This window comes from Gobius niger (genome assembly GCF_951799975.1).
Source record: "Gobius niger genome assembly, chromosome: 21".
Lineage (NCBI taxonomy): Eukaryota > Metazoa > Chordata > Actinopteri > Gobiiformes > Gobiidae > Gobius > Gobius niger.
Window position 1 is genome coordinate 10479011 of NC_136872.1, and position 22784 is coordinate 10501794.

Sequence of the window (22784 nt, forward strand, 5' to 3'; positions counted from 1 at the left end):
ATCCTATAGGCCAGTGTAGCGACACATTTGAAAGCTAAAACATACAAAACTCATTTAAACTGATCTTTTTTCTTGCGTTTTTGATGCTTTTTCGTCACTTTTTTGACATTTGCTTTCATTGCTTTTTCGTCACATTTTTGTCAATTTTTTGTCATGTTTTTGTAACTTTTTCTTCCGATTTTTGTCATTTTTCGTCCCATTTTTGTAACTTTTTCTTCTGATTTTTGTCATTTTTCGTCCCATTTTTGTAACTTTTTCTTCTGATTTTTGTCATTTTTCGTTCCATTTTTGTCACTTTTTCTTCCGATTTTTGTTATTTTTATCCCATTTTTATCCCATTTTTGTTACTTTTTCGTCACATATTTCATTTTTTCCCCCATTTTTGTCATTTTTCATCTCATATTTGTCATTTTTTTCCCCATTTTTGTCACTTTTTCATCCCATTTCTACCAATTTTCGTCACTTTGTGCATCCTCGTTTTCGTCTCATTTTTTTTCGCCATTATGTCGCTAACTTTTTCGAGAGGCTTTTCGATTTGGGCAAAGCCTTTTTTTGTACTGTTTCCAACTCTTGTTATTAAGGCTGTAACACAAGCTGTAAGTATTATGACTCATTTAGAGCCAATTTCGTCGTGGTTTAGTCCTTATTCCCACAGCAAACCTACATCAAAACTGGATGCGGCTCTTTTCGGCGAGAATCGTCTCTTTGTCTCCAAAGGCTGCACACCCCTGACCTACGCCTTTACATCTAAACTTCATAACGCTGCTGTGCAATGCGATAGCAGCCGATCGAGATAAACAGCGCGCGCCAAGCCGATAAGACGGTTGCCATTGAATGTATCTGCGCGCTGTAGGCATGGAGAGATAGCAAGCATAGCGACGCCTGCCCTCCCATGGCGCAGATATGTAAAGCTAATTAACCAAAAACCCGAGCTCAGTTCTCCGACATCAACCATACGGCTCCCCTGTTTTTTTTTTAATAGAAGACTCATTGGCGTTTATGCTCAGCGGGGCGGAATAACGATCCCAAAATCACATCACCGAAGGGATTTCGACTATAAACCTATGCGAAAGCCTGTTTGATACCGGCGATTTACGGCTCTTTTATTGTCTTTTATTTTGGCGCGGGTATATACGGCATCGGAGGAATTGCTGTTAGGGCCGCGCTAAATTGATTTCTACTTCATATTTATTTTAGCGGCGGCGCGCCTAGGGATCACGGGCCTAACTTTTTTTTATGTGTGTTGTGGATGGAGCGGATAAACAAGTTCATGAGGAAACTCCGGCAATAACTTTGATTTAATTGCGATCGCATAAATCCTATCAGCGTTTATTTTGCCGCCGATGACACCCGGGGGGTATGATGTCATTACAGTTAATTTTATAGCTTGCACTGCAGAGCGGGACCTAATACTTTCCTGTGTTGTTTTGTTTTTAATAGAAACCAAGTCTTTTTTTTGTTTTTTTTGCTGTTGCAGTGTTTTGCTGACGTGTTGAAAACGTAGCCTCGGCTCCTCTTAAACTCACCTGATAGTTTTTCATTTTAAGGTAAAAAAAAAAAAGCAAAGCCACAAGACAGAAACAGAATGAATTCACAGGGGAGGCGAGGAGGCATTGCAACAGGAAGCATATCTCAGCACTTTCCCAGTTGCTTCCTGCGTCGTTGTTTTCACGTTTTTTTTGTCCACGTTTTGCACATGACAAACCGTTTTCACCCGCAAACTAGGGCACACAAGAAGCAGTGACTGATGGGCAATGTCTGGGTTTAGTAGCTCCAGTGGAGAGTCCTTTTTTTCCCCTTTTGTGTGTTACAAGAACCACTTGCCACCATGTTTTGAAGGCTGAAGAAATGAGTAAAGCCAAAAGGAAACTGTCCCTGAATTTTAAATTGTTAGTTGTGGTCCAAACTCTTTACTAACTGTTGTAATACATTTCCAACGCCACCATTTCTCAAAAGGATGAGTTCATAAGCATGTTTCACAATTTTCAAGGAGCAGTAATGCCACTGTAATGTAAACAACAACAGCTAGTGTTTTAGTGCGCAGTCGATGAAAAGGCTTTACAATTATGGCTAGGCAAGGCAAGTTTATTTGTAGAGCACAATTCATACACAAGGCAATTCAAAGTGCTTCACAGTTGCATAAAATTACAAGAAAACTGATCAAATCAAAAACACACACACAGAGTGTATCTACAGACCCATGTTCACCTGTCGTCAGTGACAGGTAGATCTGAGTGTCATGTGCATAGTTGTGGTACAATACATTGTTGCTGTTTATTAGCTGACCCAATGGAAGCATGTACAAGCTGAATAAGAGGGGTCCCAAGATTGACCCCTGGGGGACTCCACAGGTCATGTAGAGCGTGCACTAATCCAGGTGTGAGGCCTTAAATTGAACAACTGCTATTGTGTTCTTCCTCCTGGCACAAAAAATAAAGACAGCAAACTTGTGCAGTGCACGTCATACTGAATATTGTGCCATGCCTCTGTCGCTGTCTTCCTCTACATTTGTCCGCTGTGGTACACAGTGGTATGCAAACGTTTGGGCACCCCTGTTAATTTTCATGATTTTCCCTTATAAATCATGGATAAGACATTTCAGTGAAATAAGGTTTTTATGATTTATGGAAAGTGTGCAAGAATTATTTAAACACAATTAGGCATGTGCATACATTATGGCACCCTTGTCATTTTATTGATTTCAATACCTTTAGCACTAATTAATAGAACTCAAAATTGGGTTGGTAACCTCATTGACCCTTGACCTCCGTACAGAGGTGAATCCAATCATGAGAAAGGGTATTTAAGGAGGCCAGTTGTAAGTGTTTCTCCTCTTCTCTGAAGAGTGGCAACATGAGAGCCTCAAAATAACTCTTAGATGACCTCAAAACAATGATTGTTCAACATCATGGTTTAGGTGAAGGATACAGAAAGCTGTCTCAGAGATTTAAGCTCTCAGTTTCAACTGTGAGGAACATTGCGAGGAATTGGAAGACCAGAAACACAGTTCCAGTTAATGCCCGAAGTGACAGAGCAAGAAAAATGTCAGATAAGCAGAGGTGCAGGATGGTGACAACAGTCACAGTCAACACACAGACCAGCTCCAAAGACCTACAACATCCTCCTGCTGCAGATGGTGTCACTGTGCATTGTTCAACTACTCAGCGCACTTTGCACAAGGAGATGCTGTATGGACGAGTAATGCGGAAAAAGCCTTTTCTCTGCACACGCCACGAACGGTGTCACTTGAGGTAAAGCTAAAGCACATTTGGACAAGCCAGCTTCATTTTTTAAATAAGGTGACTGATAAAAGTAAAATAGAGTTATTTGGGCAAAACAAGGGGCGTTATGCATGGCGGAAAAAGAACACCGCATTCCAAGAAAAACACTTATACCTACAGTAAAATGTGGCGGTGGTTCCATCATGCTGTGGGGCTGTGTGGCCAGTGCAGGGACAGGGAATCTAGTTAAAGTGAGGGTCGCATGGATTCCACTCAATATCAGCAGATTCTGGAGAACAATGTCCAGGAATCAGTTGAAGTTGCTCAGGGGCTGGATCTTTCAACAAGACAACGACCCTAAGCACTGCCCAAAATCTACAAAGGCATTCATGCAGAGGAACAAGCACAACGTTCTGGAATGGCCATCTCAGTCCCCAGACCTGAATATTATTGCACATTTGTGGTGTGATTTAAAGCGGGTTGTCCATGCTCAGTTTCCGACAGAATCCAGACTCTAATTGGAAGTTATAGAAAGGCTGTTATTTCTGCAAAAGGAGGATGCACACAATATTGAGTTAATTTTTCTTTTGTGGTGCCTAAATTTATGCACATGCCTCATTTTCTTGACATAATTCTTTCACACTTTCCTAAATCATATATACTTTATTTAACTTCTCAAATATCACTGTGTTTGTCTCCTATATGATGTATTTAACTGAAATTTGTTATCCGGACAACCAATGGTTTATAAGGGACAATCATGGAAATTTACAGGGGTTCCCAACACTAAATATTATGGAGGGTCCAGCGAAGCAACTCCCGAGGAGGAGTCGCTGTGCGGGCAGTGCTTTAGCTTCACTGAACACACTGGTTTAGAATAATATAATCGAAGTTCTTAACACACTTTCATACAAGTAACTGTACCTGTAGGCCTCCATCCTCTTGGTAAATGTGTGCGCAAAGAAAAAGTCAAATATCTCCAGCACTGACGGCGCTTACAATGCACTTGGAACAGCTGCCAGCGATCCCTTTTCCCTCTGGTTGGGAAACACTGCTCTAAATTAAGCAAAATGGCGATTCCCTTTTCTACACTTAACAATCACAACTTATTTCTAGTCAGACAAATCCAATCCTCAAATCCAGATTCCTCTGTTTGACTCAGCTTGGAGGTCAAAATGTTCACTTGTTTCCGAACTCTCGCCAACTTGACAAATGTTGTTCGAACTTGGGTAGGTGCCATCACTTTGGCCAGTCGAGCTTTGACATCGGGTTCAATACTCTCCCCCCCCTCCCCCCCCCCCCCCCCAAGTTGTGGAATACAATTTGTTTTGCCCAGTTGTTTGCTTCACGGCGACAGTATTGCTCCCTGACAGTTACGAAAAACCAATCCCTATGAAGAATTGGGACGTTAGATAAGTTGGGAATGAATTTGGGCCACAATTAACAAGCAACTTCCTCCTTTCATTGTCGAGGATCAAGTGTGACTTCTCCTTTTGTAATTCCCGTGGCCACAATTCTTTCGGCTGACGTACGTCCAATGAAACTAAAGTTTGGCCAAAAAAAAGCCAAATGTCCTAAAAGCCATTAATCACACATGGGTCGGGAGTCTGAACGCGCACCAATTTATGTGTGCTAGACTTATGTGGCAGAGGCAATTTGACAAAAATCCATACAAGTCTTAGGAGTCGGGCCGGAGCTTGATTAATGAGAGCGACTTACATAAGAAGAAAGTGAGTGGGAGAGTTGGAGAAGGCATAGGGATGACGAATAGTTGGCGGAGCACCGTGGGGGAAAGCCATTGGGAAAAAGAATGATTGACTTTGTGACACCCAACGCCTCGCACTCATATTTTGGGTTCTCTAAAAAAGTCAGCCCTGACACATGACAAGTTCTTTGGTAAACTTTTTTTTTTTTTTGTCTTGTTTTGGCTCTTTAATTTTTTGGAAAACATTCTTCCCACAAGTTGTCAAGAAATTAAAACAAAGTCATGCTGGGCTGTCATTTAAGGCGCTTTACAAGAACTTAGATTGTTGAAAGATTTAAAAAACATAGCCGACCTGAAATCATTCATGCGGAAATGAGCAATCCTGCATACTTTGGCCGTTTCTTCTTTACAGCGCTCGCAGATTGGTCCAATATGTTGGACTTCTAAGTACCTGGGGCTGAAGTTGGACAACAACATGGACGCTGTTTACGAGAAGTGGCAGAGTATGTACTTTCTTCGACAGCTGGCCTCACTCAGGGTCTGTTCTAAGTTATTGTACATGTTTCATCAGTCCATTGTGTGTCCTTTTATATACTGTTGTTTGTTGAGGGGAGACTCAGAGGCTGAACCGGCTCATTAAGAAGGCGGGTTCTGTGGTTGGACTGGGCCTGGACTCAGTGGTGGAGCTGAGGACGCTCTCCAATCCTGTCCAATCAGAGCCACCCCCTTTACTCGGTCTTCTCCCACCAGAGAAGCGCAGTGAGCTCCAGACTCCTCTCTCTAAGATGCTCCAAGGACAGATTGAAGAACTCTTTTGTCCCTCATGCCATCAAGCTAAATAACAGAGCCACTTCAGGGAGGAGCAGAGGAGGAGGAGAGAGGGAAATGTCTTGAACATTGTCTTGCAGTGCTTTAACTCTTCTTGGACATATGTATTTATTGCTTTTTTTGGGTGTGTTTTTTAACTTATTAATTCTGTAGATTCTGCTCTGTTTGTGTGGATGTGACCAAGAGACTAATGCACAATTTCCTTTGGGATCAATAAAGTATAAAGTCTATCTATGTATTTCCTGGATTTTGTTGTGTAATAGAATCAGGAAGAACCCAATGCATTTTCAAAGCCCAAAAGACAATCTGAGCGGAGCTGCATCTAAATAACTTCTTTACCTTAATACATCCTTTTCGTTGTCCCTCTGGGGGTAATACATGGGTTAATGGGATGATTGGGGGGTCCTTCATCTCCCCCTGGTGTCTCTGGCCAGAAAACCACAATCGTAACTTTGCTGCCTACAGGTCTGAGGCCCCAATACACACTAATGGAATCACGAAGAAGAAGCTAACAGGATAACGGGCAAAGCTAACTGCAGGCTAGCACCACTTAAATGGTGTTTACAGCCAAGTTTGACTGAAAAAAAAATATCTCCATTGTGTCATTGGTTGTACAATATCCCTCTCTCCCTTTGTCTTTTCTGTCAGTGTAGTATTTGCTCTCACGGACAATTAATGAGTAAAAAAGGTAACATGCTGCAACACCTGCAGTGGCACTTATGGCCTCTAGGGGCATGAGTTACTTTGTACTGCTTTAATTTGCTAGCATCCAACCAACTCAAAACATGCAGCATTGACATGAGTTTTTAGTTTTAAGTAATCTCCAATTCTTCCTTACCTTTAAGGGACATCAACAAAATCTCCCATAGTGAGGGACTTTTTTCACTTACAGCAGGCAACATGCGATTGACCCCCTGCCCTCCCCCATGACAAATGAACTGCGGGTGAATCATGTCGTACTTGTCCGAGCGCTAATGTTTCACTGCTAGTACTGTGGTGGAGGGAATAACATCTCATCTTTGCCCTTTTCCAAAACCACCATTTCATATTTTACATTCTCACCTCTATAGCGTGTGTATGTGTGTGTGTGTGTGTGTGTGTGTGTGTGTGTGTGTGTGTGTGTGTGTGTGTGTGTGTGTGTGTGTGTGTGTGTGTGTGTGTGTGTGTGTGTGTGCTGTATAGCTAGCATAGGGAGAAAGGCTGAAACTGCTGAATTGGGACATTTTTAGTTTTGTGCGGTGAAATCTTCCAGGGTAGTGAGAAATAGAATCGAGTTAAAATAGTAATGCTAATGGAAGAAAATGCTAATATTATACATATTTTATTAGTTGTCCTGTTTACCTTGTTTGGAGCTGGCTGGGCGTGACCATGGCTCCTCCTCTTCCTGCTCCAGGGCTGGCTTGCACACCTGTCTCATTGTCTCAATCAGTATGGTGAAATTTGCAAAGCTTGAACTTTTTTCCTCTGTGAAATGTTGCCTCTCCATACACACTTCTCATATCTCACCCTTAATCAAAAAAAAAAAAAAACTAACTTTCAGCTACCTGTGGTTTTGGGTGCTTTATTTTAAACTCCACCAAGCATTTCTGCCCAGGACACCAAAATGAGTCTTGAACCACCACACCATAGCTGCTCGGACTTAAAACTACGTTTCTGGACACAAACTGAGTAAGTGTGGCGCAGACTCCAGGCTGAATGGAAGCCTTCAAAACAAGGATTGGACCATCTCTGCAGCAGGTAGATGTACGTGGCTGTGCTGTTAGCCTACTAGCATACAGCCAAGCATTATCAGAAATGAAGTGACTGTGATAAAAAGGTGTATGTTTTCTGCCAGGTGAGAAATATTCACCTGTAGAAGCGCTGAAACGTCCCAGGATGGCTCTTCTAAAGGTAAGACTGCTGTCATTTTCATATAGCCTGCTGGTATGAGTAAATACTGAGGTGGGTAGTGTAAGAGTTGAGCAAGGTTTCAAATAGAACACAACTTGAGTGCTGTAACATTATGAAATTTGTATTCATGAAATGGTGTCCTAGTGAAGACAAAGCACAGACAAAATGTGGATACAAATAAACAAACGTGAAAGTTAATAGTAGTTCCAATTAAAGCAACTTCAACTCAATTTGAAGCTAATAATATAACTCAAGTTGAAGAAAAGAGTGCTGACAAATAAAACTGCAGCTACTTCAAAGAGTAAATGTACTTGAGACTACACTACCCACAAACACTACCCACCTCTGTATTTCAAAGCTGGTGTGTTCAGTGTTATAATGATCAAAGCTGGTGTGTTATGTGTTATAATGATCAAAGCTGGTGTGTTATGTGTTGTCATGATCAAAACTAGTGTGTTATGTGTTATGCTCAAAGCTGGTGTGTTATGTGCTATAATGATCAAAGCTGGTGTGTTCAGTGTTATAATGATCAAAACTGGTGTGTTATCATGATCAAAGCTGGTGTGTTGTGTGTTACAGTATAATGATCACAGCTGGTGTGTTCAGGGTTATAATGATCAAAGCTGGTGTGTTCAGGGTTATAATGATCAAAGCTGGTGTGTTCAGGGTTATAATGATCAAAGCTGGTGTGTTAACATGATCAAAGCTGGTGTGTTATGTGTTACAGTATAATGATAAAAGCTGGTGTGTTCAGGGTTATAATGATCAAACTGGTGTGTTATGTGTTATCATGATCAAAGCTGACGTGTTGTGTGTTACAGTATAATGATCAAAGCTGGTGTGTTCAGGGTTATAATGATCAAAGCTGGTGTGTTCAGGGTTATAATGATCAAAGCTGGTGTGTTAACATGATCAAAGCTGGTGTGTTATGTGTTACAGTATAATGATAAAAGCTGGTGTGTTCAGGGTTATAATGATCAAACTGGTGTGTTATGTGTTATCATGATCAAAGCTGACGTGTTGTGTGTTACAGTATAATGATCAAAGCTGGTGTGTTCAGGGTTATAATGATAAAAGCTGGTGTGTTCAGGGTTATAATGATCATAGCTGGTGTGTTCAGGGTTATAATGATCAAAGCTAGTGTGTTTTGTGTTATCATGATCAAAGCTGGTGTGTTTAGTGTTACAGTATAATGATCACAGCTGGTGTGTTCAGGGTTGTAATGATCAAAGCTGATGTGTTCAGGGTTATTGTGATAAGTCTTATTTCGGTTCAGGCATCTTCCTATGGAATATAACAAAAACATATTGTGTACCTACTATCTCGTTAGTATAATCTGCACTGTACATTAAATACTGTAGACTATAATACTGTCTGCTCTTGCTGTCCAGGATGGTTTCCACAAAAGCACGGATCATGGTATGTTTAGACTGGCTTCCTGGGAAATCAACCATGCCACTTGTGCTTAGCTCTAACTTATAGAATATGTGATTTCAAGTGTTTTTAGGTGGATCCTCATAAAAATTAGAGGTTAGAATCCCTTCTCCTACTAACTGTTAGTCTCTTTGGGCACGACTTTACCTGCGATTACTACTCATCCAAATAAAAACCTGTTGTCTTCATGTAACTTCGGATCTGAACTATAGTACAGTACATAATGTTCCGTAAAGTGGATGTCATAGTACTTTATTTTCACCTGTTGTGTGTTGAGAACTTTTTTTTAAATGTCAGCCAAGTCTATTACATTTAGAAGATAGATTCCCCCAAATGATGGCTTACTGCAGTGACTCAGCAGTGATTGTTTTGACCTTTTAGTTCACACAGATGCACCACTGGCGCTCATGTGTGTGCCTCTGTGCGTGCATGTCTATGTATGTGTATGCCAGATCCCTGACTCCAACCTGTGGCTTTGGGCGAGAGTGCGCCGCGGCTATATTCCATTTTGACACTTTGATAGACAGCAAGCCATTTCTATCACACTGCGCCCCTGCAAGCTCTGCCACTCCACTGCACTTCTCATTACGGCCAGACCAAAGGAAATCGCACAAGGAGGCTTAAGCATTCCGTGCAGTACGGAATAAGCTCTTTCCCGAGATCCATACAGCCGCACAGCCAGCAAGATTTCAACTTAGATATGCCTATGTATGAAGTCAAATGTTTGGGGAGCTTAGGGTTGGATTTACGCTTTACAGAGGCACAGTTGTGTCTGATACCAGACCAGGAGGAAGGAGAGTATGTAGCATGGAGTGTTACTGCAAGGTGATATTGCTCAGGTAGAAGTAAAAGTTTGTGCACAAGGGTTGTATTACGCCTATGGCAGTTAGTCAAGGCAAGATATTGTCTAATTATGCAACATGCAAATGAATGCTCCCTGAAAGACAAATTGTTTGCTGGTAATGATATAGCATTGGTTTGCACAGTCTTTTACTCCCAGCTCCCCCGAGAATATATGAATTCAAACTAGACTCCTTTTATTTTCATATATATTGCAGCATATTGCGCAGGTCATCCATTTGCAAACTGTTAAAATGTGTTGTTGCTCCCAGTGCAGACAGACACACAGCAGACAGCCTGATATTCCTGGCTCAGAGCCTTGATAAAGGTCATGCAGTGTTAGTAGAGTTTTTACTGAACTTGTGTATGTTGACATGATTGACAACACACTGTTGCCAATAGACTGTTCAGTGTGAGGAAAACATGATGCCGAGCCTCATATTATAGGCATACAGGGAAAGAAAAAAATCCGGATGGAACGGGTCCAATTTACTCTACACAAATTACTTAAAAATATATACATTATAGGTGCAGCATTAACATGTATGCAGTCTTATGTAAACCCTGTTTTTCTTTTACATTCCCCTTACATTACGACTCACATTTTGAATATATGGAGTTCCTTGCTCTAATGGCCTTTCTACTTAAACCCTTTTGCCCCTCTTTTAGGTCATTATTGATCATAAGACAAATGTGTGGAGGTAAGAATGACCAGCTAAACACTTTTATAGTCTTTGCCCTATTCTAACTAATAGAGCTGGCCCAGAAAATAACAAACAAAACGAAAACAATCAGATCGCTAGCATGAACGAACTTCAGTTAGACTGCCCTGAACGCTAGGTGAAGCCACCCTCACTTGGTCCATTCTTAAAGGAATAGGCCACCGTTTTTACATACTGAGATATGTTCTTACCTTAGCTTTGACGAGTTCTTTAGGACCCGTCTGGTCTTCCCCCGTGCCTTCTATCACGTAAACACAGCGCAGACGGCGTTAGCATTTAGCCTCTCCCCCTCTCCGCTGTAGCTCCAAAACAGGTCAAGATAGAAGCTACCAAGCTCTTCCACGTTTTCCCTTTTTAAATATGGTTACGTGAAGTGTTACACTACAAAGTATAATTACACAAAATTAAACAATGTGGATTTTCTAAGCGGATAAAGGGGGGAACTATATTGTAAAGCGTAATAATACCAGGAGTAGTTTGGCATCTGCACAGTAAAGTGAAGATTACTGCGCGGATTTCGAGGGGGAAGACCAGACATGTCCTAAAGAACTCATCAAAGCTAAGGTAAGAACATATCTCAGTATGTAAAAACGGTGGCCTATTCCGTTAATTTTCAGTCCATGGTTTGGAATGAAATCCTCAACCCCATAGAAAACACATTCCAGATGATGAATGGAAATGTCTACTGCTACAATGTATGGAATGGGGTAAAATAATGCATAATTACGTGCCTTTGCCACTCATAAATTATATGCAAGGCCAGAATCTCCCGAGATGTTTCTGTTGGCTAGCATGACCGTTTCGTTCATAACAATCTGCCATAATAAAAGCACTTGGAGCACTTTAAGTCACTAGAGGTTCGTTCCTCTCTTGCCTCCCCATTGCCTATAGATACAACTATTAAATCAAGCCCCAGATTGAAACTAATACTGATGCGGCTCGTAATTAATAAAGCGGATTGCAGCGCGGCAACTGACATTAGGGTGACATTGCGCGCGCCAACATCTGTTTTGTTTTGTCAGACAGCCTGCTCCCCGGGGTGCCATGCTGCTCGGCGTCATCAAAACCCGCGTGGATTTAGGCCGTGCGCGTTTTACAGGCTGAAGCGGAAATGTCGATGGGCGCGCGCGGACCGGGGGGGGGGGGGGGATTTTTCATGCATCTGTGCGCGGGGCCGCTGATGTGGGTGCTTATGTGCAATGGACTAATTAACAGCACGGAGCAAACAAACAAACGGTACTTCAGCCTTCGGGGGTTAGCAGAGGTTTTAGCCAGAGGTCCGCGGTGCACACATAAAGACACAGGCTTCTCCAGGGATGTGCTCCGTAGTGCCCCTTCTCTAATGCCCTAGTCCAATTTAGTGTGGCCGGAGAGAAGGATACAGGAAGTGAATAATTTGGGCTAGAGAAGGACATAGCAACAGTAGATATAGTTATTTAAAAAAAAAAAAAAAAAAAAGACTTTGGTTTGGCTGGTATTGAACCAAATTAAATTAAGTGAAGCTCCTATTATTTCCCTGTGTGCATTCTGAACCTAATTTGGCTTCACCCTTCAAATCTAACAACTTATTTTCAGCATTCCACCGAATTGAAGTATGTATTTCGAGACCTTCATTTATCTGGGCTTGGAACCAGCGCAATTCATCAATTCCGAAATACGTGCTAGGTCAATGATGAGTCGAGTTGCGCATTTTACAGTTGCTATTGCAGTCCTATTGGTGTCTAAAGGCTTTTCCTGTTCCATTGAATTCAATTTGAAGGCCTAACTCAGACCCAGAGCACATGGCTACTTAATATGCAAAAGGACATGTTTTTATTTAGCGTTCCTGATTGCAGCTGTTGGGCTCGATACTACCAGAATTCTGTAATAATGGAGAGGTTAGTGAGCGTAAGCCGCTGTGGACGTTAGCACTAGCCGTGTTAGCATTAGCGAGTGTGTTGCGATTAGCCTTTTTATTTTTTGTGGAACCAAGGTTATGGCTGTACTACAGAGATGGTATGGGCGTACAGCATGAACCAAGACGATACATAGAGATCTATATTAGTGACCAGGTAACTGATACTGACACAGGCACTTACCTGCTAACTAGCAAATGAGAACACCATTTGCAGACACACAAAAACTTTTCCGAGCGTGGGCACATTGACCGAGCAAGTAATTTGGATGTGAGAAATTGTGTCATTCTGCCAAACACGAATAATAGATCAATTCAATTAGCTTTATTGTTCAATTCAACCTGGATAGACTCAAACAGACAAAAGCAACGATTAGGAAGATTTATTGACATGTATATAAGTTTTGGCGATCAGACCCCGGCGGTAGACATCGATATATGTATGAAAGTCAGTATGGATCAACAGCTTGGAGTTAGGGATGTCTTCCCCGGAGCCTGGACACTGGTGGTGGTGTAGGAAACCTGTGAAGGATGCAGCAGGGAGAAGCCGTGGGCAAAAGAGGTGGAGATGGGGCGGAGGTGGGTCGCAGCACAGCTGGGAAGTGAGCAACTGATGATGACATGATTGCTGGGGCTTAAAAGGGACCGAGGGCGATGAAAGGCTGCTACGGTGGTGCAGTTCTTACGCTGATGGCTGATGTGGAGGCGTGCCCCTCTCGGAAGCGATCATTGACTGGAGGTAGGTGACGCCGAAATTAGTCTACCAGGTTGAATTAACGTCAAGGCTTCATATCTACGAAAAGTATTGGGAATTACGAAACCGCGAAATAATATGCTTCTCAGTTTATGATAACGGGGACCTTCCTCTAAGCAAGCTGGCCATGAAGAAAATTACAGATGGGGAAAATATCATGTCAAAATGTCCATGCTCCAGAAGTGCGTATCACACAACTCTACATTTCCAATTCATATCAGCCCAGATACATCAATCAGCGAACAACCGCCTGACAGTCACAAACATGGCCGCTTTGATGTTGGACATGTTAATACCAATATGTTTCTCATGTTTGTTTTCTTCCCCCTGACCTAAATACTCCAACAGAGGAGCCGCGACGTGCAAATGTATACATATAACACTATAGGCGCGCATGCTTGACTGATTGCATTGCTCCTGACAAGTTTGCCTTAGCACAATCAGATACGAGGGATAATTACGCCGCGACACGCATGCAAACTGCTTCACACCAGCAAACCCATAAAACATCAAAGACAAAGCGCTGTCCTTGTCAGAATAATGAATGCATAAGCAGATATTTCATATACATCACATGGCTGTTTTGTTTGTGGCCGCGGGGGACGGTGGAATGGTAAAGCAGGGGGCCACTTTCCCCAGGGGCCCAGTCAGTGGAAGACGATCTCAAGACTCATTTGGTGAATTGTCAAGGCATTGATCTTGGATAAGGGAGACATTGGGGAATTTATTAGCTTGATTTAACCCAATTTAATATTGTCTTTTTAAAATTGTATTTATATTTATCAGAGCTTCCGACTTGTTTGGTTGCAATGGTGCACCATAGCTTTTTCATTGTGCACCAAGACTTATGTTATCTGTACAACTATGATGAAATGCAAAAATAATCTGAAAAATGGGGCTCTAGGCAAATCGGTGCCATTCACCGGGGTCCTCAAACTTTTTTTCTCTAGGGGCCACATTATCATGCCTGACTGTGATGGGGGGCCGGGCCGGGTTGGCTATCACATAGAATTGTTGGACCGAGACCAAAATGCAGCAGGCCTCGTTGTGCAGATTACCAGCCTCATTACTAGTCATTCCAACTACTATATCCACAAAATCTGCGAAGAAATTTGATACGCCAGGTATTCCATTTATTTTTATTTTCAAATAATACATCTTCGCGTAATGTGACCAATGTAATAACTGCTTACACTTGTATTGTGTAGTCATTCATTCACTCCACACTCTGTGGTGGTAAGCTTCATTTACCACGTGGCTATAATGTGTTGTTTATATCCTGATCTCTTATGTTAGTGCCCCTGCTGGACACGTGTGGATATCTTTTTTATTCATTTAAGTTGCCCCCTAGTGGCTGGAATGAGTATACTGGTTATTTAGTAAAAAAAAAAAATCATAACTCCGCACAAGAATGGGCTAGAGACTTACTTTTTATTTATTTTTTGACATATTCAGGGATTTGTACTCTACAAGTCAGGGGCCGGGTTCAATCATCTTGTGGGCCGGATTTGTAGTTTGAGGACCCCTGATATTTCAATTAATCTTCAATTACCATTCATATGACATGATTACAAACACTGTATAATTTGACAATGAACTTTACTGAAGAAAACAAGGATACAGGCTTCCATTTTTCTTTAGGCTAATACTCTTTTCCTTTCCTTGCCTTCAATTTTACATTTACCATTTCAAAACATACATACAAAGCTTCTGTATATGAATAAAACAAGTCAGTAGTTAGTCTTTTTGTTGCTGTCCAAGATCATTATTGACTAAAGAAAAAAAAAAAATCTCATGTCAATAATGCGTGAAGCCAACCATGTCCCGAGCAGTCGCCCCGGTGCATCTGCCAGGTTGAGCGCCGCAGTGCTGCACCTTTATGTAAATACCTGCATATGAATAAGGCATGAGCCAGTAGCATGGCCAGTCTTACTTTGGTATGTTAATGCGATATGCAAACAGGCCCCACGATGGACCACCGGTCGCTTTAAGAGATCACCCCGAGATCAATAGTGCAACGCTTTGGAGCCGATGCATTCTGTTTATGTATGTACACATGTTACTGTCGCCTACTGTAAATGCAGAGATGGGGGCGCTGATGTGAACTGGGGCGGAAGCCGGGAGAGAGAGAGAGAGAGAGGGAGACGCTCTGCCATGATGGAAATGTGCTGAATAGAAATGATGTTTGGAACAGATGAGATATTGATGATTTTGTTTTCAGCTTCTGAGTTATTTCTGCCGCCCCAACTGCCGTGATTTATACATTTAATCTCCACTTCCTAATTTTATCTGGCTCCTTCAAATCCGCACCTCTTAAATAGACGCCTCAGAGTTGAAATGTGGGCTTGCTGACTGTTGAGCGCCCTTAGGCTTTCGTCCTGGCTGCAGTTATGGTTAGTTGTTACTTCGTCTTAGCCCACGGAAATGACTGTATTTTATTTTTCAGTGCGTTGTCAGAAACCACTGAGACTTCGGGGATTCCTGACACGTTCCATAATAACAAACCACTGAAAGTATGAAAATGCTAAAATATTGGGGAGTCATCATTGAAAGGCATTTGGACACTGCATTGCGCAAGAAATACACCGCGTTCCAAATTATTATGCAAATTGTATTTCAGTATCTGTGTTTCAGGGCTCTTTGAATCACTGAACTCAATCTCAGAGACTTGCACAAAATCATCTTCATGCACGACAACGCACCATGTCATACTGTAAAGAATACCTATGCATCACTGGCTGCTATGGGCATAAAAGGAGAGAAACTCATGATGTGGACCCCCTCCTCCCCTGACCTCAACCCTATTGAGAACCTTTGGAGCCTCAACAAAAAAAACGTCTATGTGGGTGGGAGGCAGTTTTCATCCAAACAGCAGCTCTGGGAGGTTATTCTGACATCCTGCAAAGAAATCCAAGCAGAAACTCTCCAAAAACTCACAAGTTTAATGGATTTAAGAATTTTGAAGCTGCTCAAAGAAGGGCTCCTACGTTAAAATATAACTTGTTGATATAACCTGTTAATTTTTTATTGAAATAGCTTTTGATTTCAGTAAATATAACCTCCTAATGCTGCAAATTCAACAAATTATCATTTTCAGTTAATTACAAGCTTTAAAATGTATTGAAACTATGAGTTGCATAATAATTTGGAACAGTAGATTTTGAGTTTTTTAATATATTTATTTTTGAAAAAAATACTGTTATCACTAGGACATTTTTTCAACCACATTTAAATGACCCTCTACCAGTTAAAGACTTGAAAATTATGCTGACTCTCATTTAAGTTGACAGTTTAGGAAATCAGAGAAAAATGTGCACAAATTTGCACAACAATTTGGAACGCGGTGTAGTAGTGTTACTAGCCGCAAATGGAGGAGTTGCTCCATGTGTCTTTTCTCTAAGGGAAAGACATTCAGCCAGGAGTGTCAATCTCTGTGTGAATCTCTCAACACTGCGTCTGTGCGGTAGCTTTTCCCTCCACTCAACAATTCCTAGTAAGCTATGTTGCATTTAAGACCTTTGATGAATTTGGTGTATTGTAGCGCTGTACAGTTTAATAGCACTAATTATGTTGTACTTTAAGCCCATTAAATCCACAGTGCTTCAAGAGACTTTGGTTCGTTCTTGCATAGTAACTCATCGGAGACCGTTTCTAAGCACACATATTCAACTTGCACACCTCCATAATTCGTGAGTAACAAAGGGTTCATTAGTTCTGTACAATTATTGCTCTGGAACGCGATATAAAATTGGCGGCAGTTCTCCTCAGTGCTGCCAACAAAGCATCAGTCATGTTTTTTTTTTTTGTGCGCGTTAGATCTCGAGCGACTCTGAGAGAACGTTTGGCAAACGCTGCGACACTATTCAGGCTTACTCGCAACGCTTCTTGTTCCATTCCAAGCGACCGGGCAATGCGTAAACTTGGAAGCTCTCGACTGCACGTTCCCAAAAGCACGTCATTAGGAATGTCAACAGTGCAGATCTATCTTTGAATGACTAAGCGTTCATTTGAGTCAGACTGGATCCCTTTGGGCCTTGCAATGGCTTTACAATGATAGTCCACGGCTTCCTGGTACTTGAATTAAAAAAGGTTATGTCGAAGTAGTGTTCTGGAATTACCTGTTTCGCCTCGACCGTCACCTGACCTTTCCCATCAAACCTGTCCACATAAAGCACCGCGTGTAACTTACAGACTAACTTACCCAAGCAGCACAACTCGTATAACTTGTTTTATGGGGGAGCAGCAGTGGCAGTACCTCGGCACATGAGCTGGCACATGGGATTAGTGTCTTCCTCGCTCGCTGCCACGCCGATCACTTCAGCCCGGAGTCACGGGGGCTGGCAGCTCGACCACCCACGGACACTTGAATGCAAACAACACACAAGCCCATAAACCACAGCACCACCAGTCCCCCCGCGAGGAGGCAGATGATGGCACAAGACGGCAGCGCTGGTGACAGTGCCTCTCGCCAGTCAACAAGAGGAGTAAAGTAGTGTGTGTTTAGCCCCAGGGTTGTGGGGACAGACGCGGCGGGGAGATGGGGGGGGGGGGGGGGGGAGTCACACAGAGCTATTGTACACACTGCACATGCCATCCATCTGCAGCAGCCAAAGGATTATTTTATTTTGTGTTTTTTTTCCACATGCGGTGGTAGGCGCATTTGGTGTAAGTCATTTTAGCCCACGTCAATAAGACCCATTTGAATGTTGTCTTTCATTCACATGACTTTAGTTGTTATTGCCGCCATCTTGGAGACCTCTGACTAGTGCATAGAGTTCGGGAAATTCCACAGTTACCATGGAGATCCGCCATCTTTGCAGCATACATTTCCATTGACTAACAATAGCTAAAAACAGTATAAAAAGTGGAGAAAATAGCCGTTGTACAGCTCTGTTAACACACTGTGGTGTCCAAGTATTTTAACGCTTAAAATCTCCATTAGTTTACAACTGCTGCTAATCCCATAATGCTTAGCGATATGACGTCACATTCCCGAACTCTACATCATTACAAATGCATCTCAACTGCACATCTAAAAATGCAAGGAAAGAAAACTGAAAACTTAAAGGAATCGTTCACCGTTTTTCCATACTGAAATATGTTCTTACCTGAGCTTAGACGAGTTGATGCGTACCTGTCTGGGTTGTGTGTGTGCCCGTGAAGAGCGTGGTCGCTTCTAACTTCACCCTGTTTGGAGCTATAGGAATATAGAGGGGGAGGCCAATGCTAAAAACATCGTTGGTCTTTTTGCGTGACTGAGGGCACACAGTTCTTCCATAATGTGATATGTTCTTACCTGAGCTTTGACGAGTTGATTCGTACCTGTCTGGTCTTGGTGCTTGCCCGTGGAAGAGTGTGGTAGCTTCCAACATTACCCCCGTTTGGAGCTATAGGAATACATTGGGACAGGCCAAATGCTAACAACATCTCAACATCTGTACCTCTCTGGTCTTTTTGCGTGCCCTCAGTCACGCAAAAAGACCAGACAGGTACGGTATTCCTTTAAGATTGTATCCTTCATAAACTGCCTTGAGAGTTAGACATCACTTACATGCAGAAACCCTACCATTTGAGCTGAAGATGTTTATTGTGTTGAAGCAAGATGCTAACAGCTAACCATGTTATCATGCTAGCGTCTTTAGCAGCCTAAACACAGATTCAGACTGAGGCTTTGTTGACATGACAAACTGTAAAATTCACAGAGAAAGATTTTCTGTTGCCTCTTCGATGTGGAAGCAGATCTTTGGCAAAGTCCTGCTGCATGGCTGGACTGACAGAACTGCTAACTGTCTTTGTCTCATAAACATAGCCACATGCTAGTTTGTTGACATAAACATGTGCACTCTGGAGCCATGTTTTCATGTTTTTCACTGTTATCTTCTTGAGCATACTATTACATACAAAATGCTACTATCAATCGGGTGTCCTTCATTTTCACCCTGAGTCGAGATTACTCTTTGGTCTTCAAAATGGCGGCCTTGACTATGCACGACGTCATTGGAAACGCATGCAAAGTAAGTGCTCCTCCTTTCCGTTGAGGTCTGCAAACTGTTGTACTCCACTTAAAACTTGTCTTTTTCCCCCAAGGCAGATTCTCTCCTCCAACACGTCTGTCTTTATCCTTTTATTTGTCATCTTATCGACGCCGCAGATCGCACTGAAAGGTCAGCGGTCTATCATTTTACATTATATCTCCCCTTTTTGGTCCGTATTGACTGAAGGGCCTATGAGAGCTTGACGGTTCTGTTTGTAATGGATTTCATAATGGAGTGCAGTTTAGAGGATTTGCATTTTTCACTTGGCGGACAGTTAGTCAGTAGAGACGTAACTAATGATAGAAAGACACGGGAGAGGTGATGGTGCTTCAAAACAATGAGGAAATGAGGTCCCAGGAACGAGTACAGTTTAAAAAAAATAAAAATCAGTGCACGTCTTTCTCGTGGATTCCTTGGAGCTTACCTGTCAAGTTTGTTTTGCTTCATTACAATTCCCAGTAACATCCAGACGGTATCTACAATATAGCTATTCCCATGTCTCTCCCTGATGCCTGTCTTTCACAGTTATACTCGGCTGTACTTGAGAAACTGTAGCCTTACTCTAAATATTTTGGCTTCTAAACCCACCTGTATCTCCTCTCTCCTTTATCTTATGTGTTTTTCCTCCACAATATTTTCATCCCAACGGGGCTCCTGTACACTTTCCTTGTGCCCGACGTAGCTGCGATGTTAATATGCACTTGTTGCTTTTCCCAAGGCGCCTGCCCTCCACAGTTCGAGATCCACGTTTTGTTTTCTGACATACGCGTTCTCAATTAGGTCCTCCCCTGATAAGCCCAGTCACCCCTGCAACCCCCACATTAAAAGTATAATAATGATAAGGCATTAGGGGAAGGAGCTCCCAGGGGAAGATGGAAAAAAAGAAAAGGGAAAAAAAGAGTAAAGTCAGGTGCTGAAACGAGAGCGAATTAATCTGACTACAGGTGTTCTCTTTGCTAAAACAACTTTTAAGCATGGATATGATCTGAAACCCTCTAAAGATCAAGTAGTTTTGAGGTGTACTCTCCCAGAAAAATGGGAAAAGAAGTGTCTTGATGTAATTTATAGGTGTGTACAGTTGCTGGGCATCGTGATTTAAGACATGTCGGCTTTTGGTCCCCTCGGTCTGAGATTGCGACAATAAAACAGCGTGATCTGTGTCTTGGTTTGGGCAAGGTTTTATGTCACACGCCTAAAGGCAAGGCATGTTTATTTATTCCGGGCATTTCGTACACAAGCCAACTCAATGCGCCAGTTGCACGATGTTGGCCGTCTGCGACAAACGACCATCCCATCCCATCCCATCCCATCCCATCCCATCCCATCCATCCATCCATCCATCCATCCATCCATCCATCCATCCGCTCTTTGTCTGACCCGTCACCTAGGACCTGTTTGCCATGGGAGACCCTACCAGGGGCACGAAGACCCAACAAAATGGCTCCCAGGCATCATCTGGGTGCTCAAACCCCTTCACCATGTTAAGGCGGCGGTTCCAGGAGGGGACGATCACTTATTGTGTGGAAAATCGTAAGTCGAATTCGCAGTTCGTAGGTTGTACAGTGAGACAGAGACAAGGATTTGTGATCAAAGACGAGCTGCAACCGACATCAGGCAGTGTATGATATTGTGTAAGACTAGTTGCAGAGTAAGTCATCCTCTCGCCGCAACTAGGTTCTCTATCAAGTGTCTTGTCAACACCGCACCACAGGCGGTCACAAGCAAAAGAGGCCAGGCATGAGCGGGTCCGACTGTGCATTTTACAGGACTTTCCTTGCACTTTTCCGCGGAAAATAAACAACGCTTGCATGCAGCACTTTCCTCAGCTAAACAAACAGCTTCTGTAGTCTATACGATAAACTTTGTTCGTACCTACAATTGTCTCTTTGAACCACAGTGGAGATGAGAGCAGCTCACAATTTGACGATCCCTACATCGTGCAATCTAACGTCTAAAAATCTTATGTACACTGTGCAGTTTTTGTCTTATAAGAACTTCCTGTCAAAGCTTGGGACCAGCACAAAGACTCATTTGTAGGGATGGGCCAGTGATTTTATTCAATACCAAGTAATACTGTACATGAGGCCAGCATCAATACCTATACTACCAATGTGTTAAATTAAAATGCATTGAAACGGGAACTTAGGGCATATTCTCTCATGCTGCTCACCTACTCGAACTGAGTGAAATTTTAGACTAATAATTTGGCTACACTTTCATTGAGAATAGTTCTCCAAAACACATTTAAGCCCGAACTGTTGGATATGTAACCCACTAAAAACCTTTTTGTAACTGGCTTCAACTCTGCACACTCCCTGCCGATTTTGCTTTTTGGACGCATGTTGTCGCAGCATGCTCCTAAGCCCTTTTACCGGCTGTGCGGCGCGGCGGACATCTTGTAAATGTTTGCTTTGGCTCGCCGCGGTGGTCAGTCGTCTTCCGGAGTCTGTCCGAGGGGAGAAGAAATATTGCCGTAGGACTTGTCTAATCTACTCCATAACCCCGCCGTGAAGTGTGGCCCGCTCCCTCTGTTCCCTCTCGCCGCGATTTTATGCTTTCTCGAGCCACGGAGGGAGACATAATGACTAAAACGGTCCAATGAGGGGAGCGCTGACTGTTTGACTTTCCTGTCTCGTCCCGCTTGTCTTGAGGCAGAGCGGGGTTGCCAGGTTGAGGCTGCAATTAAGATTCCGCTCAGCCGTCCTGCTCCGATGGCTCAATGGGGCGAGAATAAGCAAAAGCCCAATGGTGATAAATGGGCCCCATCGCTGCCTGTGTCCTTCCAATATAACCCAGGCATTAATTACACCAATTGGTATTGCACTGTCATCAATATCCGCGCGCAGCCTATATGCGGAGGGATGTGAGCGCATCAGTCTGACCGGCGGACAGTTAGGCGTTTGTTAGAGAGACACGCAAATCGTTTAGCCTTTAAGCCGACTTTTACAATACAGCAGCTTCTTTGAAAACTTTTGATTGGGGTACGGGTGATTATAGGCTTAGACGTGTCGGCACTTGTCCCGCATTCTGTCGTTTGACTCGCCTGCTTACTCTGAAACAAAAAAAAAATGTTTTTCTCATCATTTTTTGCCATCATTTGTAAAGGATGGCAAATATAAGTCTTGGTTTATCTTCTGTTGTGTGTGTTTGTTTGAGGTACAATGCTCTCGGAAATTGAAGTTGTTTTTTTGATCTTACATTTTTGCTTGTGTTGTCGCATTGTTGTCATCACTTTTTGTCTTTTACCTTTTTTGTTGCATTTTTGTAACTTTTTTGAAGCATTTTTGTCATATTTTTGTACTTTTTGTTGTGTTTTTTGCAGAGACATAATAGACTACTTCTCCTCACTCCTCCACGTTCGCCGCACTAACTACGTTCGAAGGGGAAATCACGGCGGATTTAAAGACTCCTCCTACCCAGCTCTGACGGAGCATGTTCCTAATAAGGGCGTGAGGGCGGGA